We start from the raw sequence: 8,887 nt of genomic DNA, 5'->3' as shown, positions 1-8,887 counted from the left end.
CATTACACTCCCTGAGGCTCCCCTACGTTCACGGGGTAGTTTTGAGTTATTACACATTTTGTAATTCACCAAATTCCCGAGGGAAAATCTAATTGTATTATATTAAGGCCATGTAGTGCCAAATGAGTAATAAGTGTGCATCTCGGGCAAAGGAAAATATGAGGCTTCAAATCACAAGTTCGAAAGAAGAGGAGAGGCTTTAAATTAAGTTACAATATGTCTCAAGAGGGTCCTCATATGCCTTTACATTCATGTCACATTAACAGTGTACCCTAAGTAAGCACGAAAATCGCTCACTTTAAGGGTAACTTCAAATCACAAGTCCATGAACCATGTTTCAAGACTCACACTCATGTTCTTCATCAAGCTCGTGGAAAATCAACAAGCACAACAAACATATGCTGATTCATCCCTAACAAAGCCGAATACCACACACCACGCTCGTGGTCCCATTTCATTCAAGATCAAAACTTTGATGGCCCTCAAAGAAATGACAAGTCTGATTCAAGATCTAGTGTCCACCACCCTTGAATCAAAGTCGACTCCAGAGAAATGAAATAAATCTAAACCTTTGTAGGAAAACCAGAAAACTCTCTAGCTAAAGCAAACACTCGTGTTCTTCATCAAGCTTGTGAAAAATCAACAAATGCAATAAACACATGCTGATTCATCCACCACCAAATTTGAAGATCACCCACCATGTGAAACTCCTCGTGGTCTCGATTCGTTTAAGACCAAGCCTTGACAGCCCTTGAATCAACATCTATGTTGATGGACTTCAAAGCACAGTGGTCAAAGTACATTCACTATGTGGATGGACTTCAAAACGTGCATTCTACACGTGACAAGCACATGTATACGTCACATCTTAAAGTGGGAGCATTTGTAAACATCGAAATTTTGGTGAATTAAATGTTCACCAACGCATTAAAGTTTCAACATGTCAGGGCTTACGTGGCATGGGCCATATGTCTCACAAATCGTACACATGGATGTAACTTATCAAAATCGGATGAGTCATCAAGAAGGACACGTGTCAACACTTGGCGAAAAGAATTATTTGGTTTTAATTTAATTAGATTAAATATTAATTGGTGGAGTGAAATCATGAACAAGCCACAAATTGAGTCCTGGTTCTGTCGTGAATTAATCAAGCCCACAATTAAGGCCAAATCCATCCGTAGTCAAGGCTTAGAGAGTTTATAAATACGAGGCTCTTAGGCAAAGAAAGAGTCCAGAAAATCATTCTCAAACCCAGATGCTGAAGCTCTCAAGCCCCCCAAACTCCTTAATTCTCAAACACTTAGAAGACTCAGAAAACTCTCTACGTTCATCATCAAACCCGTAAAGAATCATTAAGCACACTACACGTGTCGATTCTTTTATCGACACAAGCCAAATCCTTGCAACATCTGTTTATCCGAGATCAAATTATCGTGACCATTGGATCAACAACCACCCTACACACACACTTTGTACACATGTTCTTGTGTTATTTGTCACATGAAATTCGTGTTTACAGAGGCTAAGGAACATTGTTTGATGTTGGGTATGCATATGATTCATTTAGTAGATATAGAAGGCAGGAGAATGAAGAGGGTCTTCTGCTGCCTCCATTGAAGAAAACCACTTAAAAGGGAAGAAAATATAGTATAAATGTGAATTGTAGATATAAATCTAATTGGCACAATCACAATGAATTACATGCTAAAATCAAGAGTAGCTTTCCATACAGATATTTGAAGGGCATAATAGGCAATACAATAGAAAGAATATTATCAAGCGCCATTCACTATTTCGGACAGTATTTATGGTTCTACCTTTTTCTTAGCAACTGGTCTTCATGGTGTGATCAGAACTCGTTGATAGGAAATGAGAGAGAAACAAAGCAATGCCAAGAGCTCCATCAATTCGTTGATCCTGAATTTGGAATCATCGTAATGAGGCGGATATGGGCTATGTTAACCTCCTAACAGGCAAAAAGAATTAAGACAATCCCTTGTAACATCAACTTGATCCATAGAAGCTCCAGAAAAAAGAGCTTAGCACAAGCACTAGGCAAGTAAACTACTTTTAAATCAATAATTTTATCACGCTTTGAAAGGAATGTATCCGACCTAAACACAAAGAACTATAGGCAGAGCTGTTAACCTAGTAAAAAGTGTGAGGAGGAAGACTTTGAACGAGGGCGACTTATAACTATGTTTGTCCCAGGGATGTTCTTATCATGTTCTTGCTGAAAAGAAAAGCTAAATTCCTTTATTTGATGTTGATTCATCCACATTTCCATCCTTTGTAGAGGAAGGCTAATTACTTTTGCTAGATGGGAGCTGTATGAGAGGTAACGTCTATGTAGGGCTCCGTGAGAATGGCGATAGGGGTCGGGGTTTTGGTTCCCTACAATAGATTAGTAGTATTGGGTTTATTTAACTTTTCTAAATTTGGAAAAACATTATCTAGAACTTGCCCAACTAGCTTTTAAAAGCAAGTCCACCCGTTTTAGGGAGGCAAGGGCAAGGCAATGAAATTGCTCTTACTATTCACACTAAATAGTAATTGTCTTAGTTCAAGTCCACTCGTTTGACAGTAGGAAGAGCAGCAATGGTGATTACTATTCACAAATATTATATATATATATATATATTTATGTTTCTTGGCCTTGTCCTCCACATGCCATTATTGCCTTAGATTTGTAAGTTTCCTTAAGTGCGAATTTTGTAAGTTTGTTTAAGAGTGAGCTTTGTAAGTAGAATCTCGTAAAAAACTGACAAATATACGAGATTGTAGCAAAAATAAATATTGAGTTGTGGTGTGCGAAGTGAAGAAGATTGTTGGGTATTTATAAAAAATAATAATAAAATTTGAGTATGATTTTGATATTTTTACCGTTGAATTTTTTTACCCAAAAAAAAGTTATAAGCCCAAAACAAAAGAAAAAAAAAAGGAAAAACCCTAACAACTTGCGATCGCCGCTGCCATTAGAAGGACACTAACTAACCCGAACCAGCGACACCAACAATCCCCTCAATCTAGCCAAATAGAGCCTCGAAGCGGGCGAAAAGAAGACTCCGACATCCTCCAAAAAGTACCACATAGATCAGCACCACAAACAGAAAGAAGCTTGTAGGAAGCAACTTGCAAACTATAGCATATGAGTACGAGATTCAAGAGTTTTAGGTCCGTTGTGTTAATTCAATTTGTATACAGAAGTCGTATTGAAAGAGGAAAGCTAGTCATTGTTGAAATTGATTATGTTATAGCATTGAAGTTGAATTCTCACTAAACAAGGAAACACAGCCAGTTTCCTATGTGGATTTTAATAGGGAACTTATATGTTTTGGCAAGGGCTGTATTTTTATATATGGTCTCTGCACTCACATACATTCTGCTCATTCTTGAACTTAAACCTATTGTGAGTCGAGCATTTTGTTTTCTGCAGGAGAGGAAAAGGTTCACTAACGTTTTGGTTTCATGGCTTCGAGTGTTGGTGCTTCTGCAAGTTAGTTTCATCTTGGTTATCCTATTTAATTGTGATTCATGATCAAATATTGCATATATGTTTTACAAGCTTATGATTGTTGTTTAAAATTCTCACTAATTAACAAGCATGCATAAGAACAATTACAATTAGATTAACATGCATGAAAATAAAATTACAGGCAGAAGCAACATAAACAACGTGCAACAAATCCTTCTTCAAAATCTTTTGTCCTATGGTTGATATATCAATTTGTTTTTAAGACTAACAAAAAATAGTTTAGACGCTATACTTTTGGCTCTAGCCTTGAAGCCAAATGAACAACTACACCAACTTTTTCCTCCTCACTCCACCTTGCTTTCCAAGAGAAGTAGTGTTTTTTCTTTTTTTTTTTTTTTTTTTTTTTTTTTTTTTTTTTGAGTACATTGATATTTTTATACTAGAGGGAGGGGGAGTTTGGCTAAACCACACAATGGGCAACCTAACTTAGTATCAAATTCATTATCCACGAGATTCGAACCTAAGACCTCTCACTTTCAAGTGAAGAAGAAATCCACTAGACAGTAGTACTGAGTGGCAAAAGAAGTAGTGCTTTTAATATTTTCTCTTACACTTCACTTACACCATCACTTGAGCACTTGACTTTTAATTTTGGGAAGCTGTTATTAGTACTCGTAAAATCTCAACATGTACTCCTTTAAGTTTTAGATTATCATTTCTCATTTTCTCAATCATTTCTTAGTTTCTTAATGTGATTTCCGATTTTAGCCCGTATTGCTTTTATTGCCCTAGAATCTTGACAAACCGAATTAATATAATTTTGATGACACGAACTTCATTCTTATTTTTTTTGCTGAAGAATTTTGATGAAATTTACAATGTTAACATGGAAGAAATGTCATATTATTCATTGTATGATTGAATTTCTTTGTTACTATGTCAGATTTACAATGCTCGTTGATGATCTTTGCTTTGCTATTGTCTCATAGCAAATATGAAAAAATAAAATAAAATATAACTAAAATCCCGACACTTTTTTCTTTGTTCAGCAAAATCAATCCCGAATCTAAATCAAACAATCCCACCAATTTATATTTATGTCAAAAAAATTATATTTAATGAGGTTTTAAAGATTATACGGACATTAAAAGCAATGGAAGGGTAAAATTAATAACTACACTAAGAAAATGAGAATAGATAAATAAAATATGTAAAAGGAACGTAAATTGAAAATTTGGAAGTGTCAATAACAGCTTCCTAATTTTATTTTGGAAGATGAAATAAAAAATCTACTCCATTAACCCTGGGAAAAACAGGCTATTGGGTTGGGCCTTTTGGGCTTCCTTTCTACGTAAGTCACTAAGTGACGTAATCTACACCAAGTGGGCTTGACCCTAGTGGATCCAGTTGAACCGGAAACTAATTCGAGGCCCAATTTGGACCTTAAATTGTTTAACGAGGTCATGAATTTTGACTTCTCAAATTGTTTAACGAACTAAAAATACTTTTGATTCACCCTCTTATTGATGATAAATACCTTGAGGGATCTCACATATTATGAATGACACCTAACCGTATGCAATAGTCCCAAAATTGATATCGAACGTATTTGGAAACCTATACAATTGCAATCATCTTGCAACACACAACACTCTCAATCACTTTACTAGGGCATGGTTAATAATGTCAAACCCTAATGTGATCTTACTTGTTTACATGAATCTGTTAAAGCGATTGAAAGTTATACTCCATCATGCTCAGTACCCCGGTCGAGGATTTATTTTTCATGTTGTAGAGTATTTTGATTCCTTTATAAAGTAAACTAGAGATCCTTCGTTGTGCATCACATTTGATCATGAATAGTTCAATGTCCTGATACGTACACTCGATAACTTGTTAGAATGTAATGTATGTCACAAAGTTATATTGTTATCCACACGACAACTATAATGTCTCATGTATGAGGATCAATTTACATTCTTGCAATTAAGAGTCATTTGCTGGACATGTATACTAACTTTATGCAAGTACCTGAGTTGCTCGCGTTCAGTGAACTTGATCTCTAGCTGTCTCAGCAGATCACTGCTGATAGCTTGAGACTTAGCCATGTGTACCGTATCATACAATTGGCAAACATAATGTGCACTAGTCTTTTCAGATTATAAATATTCACTTTATAATTCAACAACCAAAATGAGTGTTTAGGATAATCACATATGAAGAGGGTCTCTATAACTTTAGTTACCTCTTACATATGCATTTAAACGTTATCCACACTCATTATTTGTAATATATGCCCTTAATCAGTTTATCAACATTTTGTTGCTTTTATGGCATACATTTAACACCAGTATCTCATTCATGGCTCTTCATTAAAAGTCATTTTACTTGTGGTGCAAGTCTTAAATATATATATCAAATCTAACTAAGCAACAACTCTTCTATTGCCAGGGCCAATAGTAGCAAGCCTACAACATTACAACTCATTAAAAGATCCTGAGGCTTCCTTGTCGCCTCAAGTGGCACTTTGGAAAATCTAAGAGACCGACTATATATCGCAGGGCCATTTTCTCGCCAACATGTAGGCTTTTTATACAGCCTGGTATAGGATTTGTAGGAAAGTTAAGTCAATATACACAGTGTTTTAAGTGTCCCTTTCTAGATTAGTTTAGCAACCATTCAAATTCAATTTCAAATTTGCACACATGTTTTCCCTTCTACTCCTTACATTTTCTTCTTAAATCTATTGCAATAACTTCTTCAGAACATATGCATAGCATGTGTGACATTTTCTAGTGTTGATATGTTGATATAACAAAGCAATGTACCCCAATTTTTGCACATACCTCTTTCAAGAAAATGATTCTCAAACATACATAGTTAAGTTTGTGCTAATGTTGTTGGTGTCAAAACGTAGATAGAGCCCGACTAGGTTCAACGCATATTTGCCTTGAGTGTCGCTTTCGATCTTGGTGCTGCACAATGGCTTGAGAGAAAGAGAGAAAAGGCCTACCAATGTTGGAGGTTGCCAACATATAGAGTGTGTTTGGATTTGTGTTAGGTTTGCATGTAAATCTAACTTCTTAACCAAATGATTATGCATTGAATGAGATTATAGTTTAATTAAGTCCTTTTTTATGCCTCGAGCAAACAAGGACTTGACATCCAGTGCAAAATAAGTGTTTGCCTAAGTTGTAAGAAAAAAAGTAGGAGGAATTGAATTGAGGAGGAGTTGGAATGAGAAGTTAGAATCAGATTCCTGTTAAAACTGTTTACTTAAATGTTCTAGAATTGGAATAGAATTCCATAAAGCTATTTACTAATTCAGCAGAATCAAAATATAAATCAGTATGATTACTAAAATGCCCTTGTCCCAAATCAAATATTTTATATACATTTTTGTTTAATAAAATTTGATATAATATGTAATAGTAAGAAAAAAAATTAAATTGTTTTTTTATTTCATAGACACATTAAAATGCTTTTGTTTATTTATTTATTTTTTAAAATTTAAGTATTTACTTTAATATTTAAATTTTCTCGCTCAAGTTGTAGTCTCTTCTTTTCGGCATATGCATGGAGTTGTGCATAATGTGAATGAGCATGGAGTTGTGCACAATGTGAATGAGTATGAAAAAAAAAAAAAAAGGGGAAGGAGTTGTGCATAATTAAACTAGGGTCAATGGGTTTATAAAGGATAGTCTTAGAAATAAAAAAAAGCGAGGGCATAAAGGGAACAAAAGTGTCATTCTGATTGCCCAATCAATCAGGAATTGAATTACCACCTATATCTAGGGAGTCCAATTCCACCGATACAAGGAATTGAATTCCAAAATTTGTGTGGGCCCCACTTCTTTTTTGATTCCTCCATGTTTAATAAAGATTGGAATACTCCGTAATCGGAATTCAATTCCACAATTTCATTCCGATTACGAATACGTAAACACGCCCTCAATGTAATCATTTCATGATGGAATCACGATTACAAATGTTTACAAAAGAGATTCAAGGATGATGAGCAGATCTACATAACTCGAAAGTAAATAGACTTAAAAATGTAAAGAAAACAATTTACTCCAACAAGGAGGCCGTGAAAGGCAGAATAATTCTAGAAGAGTCCATCAATATCATTGATATCTTTTGACCTGAAACTTTTATTCTCTGCTACCATGTAGTATGATTCGGTTGACAAAAATTCCAACCAACCCAGATAACCTCTTTAAGCCAATGCTTTCTATTCAATCCAATATGGGATCGTAGGTTGAGTTTGCTTTGAGGAAAGCTTGTGGTTGTAGTTGAACAGCTGAGAGATTTGTTGAAGAGCAATTGGTTTCTGCTAAAGAGCAATTGGGTTTGAAAAATCATTTGAGGTTTGTATAGTGGTAGAGATTGGATTTGAAGAAGGTCAAGAAGGTCATTGGCCTGAAGACCTCTAGCTCTATTTATACGCAGCTGGGGAGGAGCATCCTCAATCATATTGCTGAGCTGGAGTAAGAGTAGGTCGGTCTTTTGACGTTGACAATAACTGCAATTCATGGTTGATGGCCTTGTTCTGAAATACATAGCACTCGTATGTTCCTGCGATAAAATCCTCCTGTATGGTAACGAGTTTACTGTCTTTTAAGAAGACAAGATATTTTCAGATCTGGTAGTCCACGTGATAGATGCGCTTCGGGAAGGAACGAGTCCGAGCCCTTGAGCAGTTCCGACATGGTGAAAAAATGTCATTCCAACTTCTAAGAAGTTAGCCTAAGTTTGGCTTTGAAGTAGATGGGCCAGTATCACTGTGTCGCATGACTTTGAGTATAAAAATAAATTAGCCCCGGAACATGCTTTACTTTATGCCTGCAATTAATGTAATGACATATTATACATATAAAAGTGAATTGGACAAGTTATGTCTTCTTCTGACGCTGATTATGTAGACATTGAACTCTTTGTGACGAACTTCCAGCTCTAAAAAATTGTTAGGCTACCAATATATAGGTCATGAGTCGTGGGGCAACCATTGCCAGTTTGGAACCGTCATACATATTTTAATTGGTCAATATAATTAATTATAGTAATGATGATAATTGAAAAAACGCATGTATTGAGGGAGAAATACTTGATATGAAGTATTGTTTGGCTTCCAAATTGATGGGGACATTGTGGCCTCTCACACAACATATATAATTTGGATTCGACTTTTATCATGCTCGTCACCCTCAGGTCGGTCACTTTCTTGCAGTAAAAAACTACCATCTCATCCGCACCCTTTTGTAATGCTTATCATAGATTCATATGTATCATGCTCCTGAAAACTGGAGTTTACATAAGGGGAAAAGAAATGGAGGTTTCAACATAGGTAATACTATAGAAAACATCTATTTAATCATATGACATGATTATTAATGATTGAATTATTAT

The sequence above is a fragment of the Pyrus communis genome, chromosome 9 (assembly GCF_963583255.1).
Source record: "Pyrus communis chromosome 9, drPyrComm1.1, whole genome shotgun sequence".
In the NCBI taxonomy this organism is placed as follows: domain Eukaryota; kingdom Viridiplantae; phylum Streptophyta; class Magnoliopsida; order Rosales; family Rosaceae; genus Pyrus; species Pyrus communis.
The sequence above is the reverse complement of the archived record's forward strand: the minus strand, read 5'-3'. Positions refer to the sequence as shown.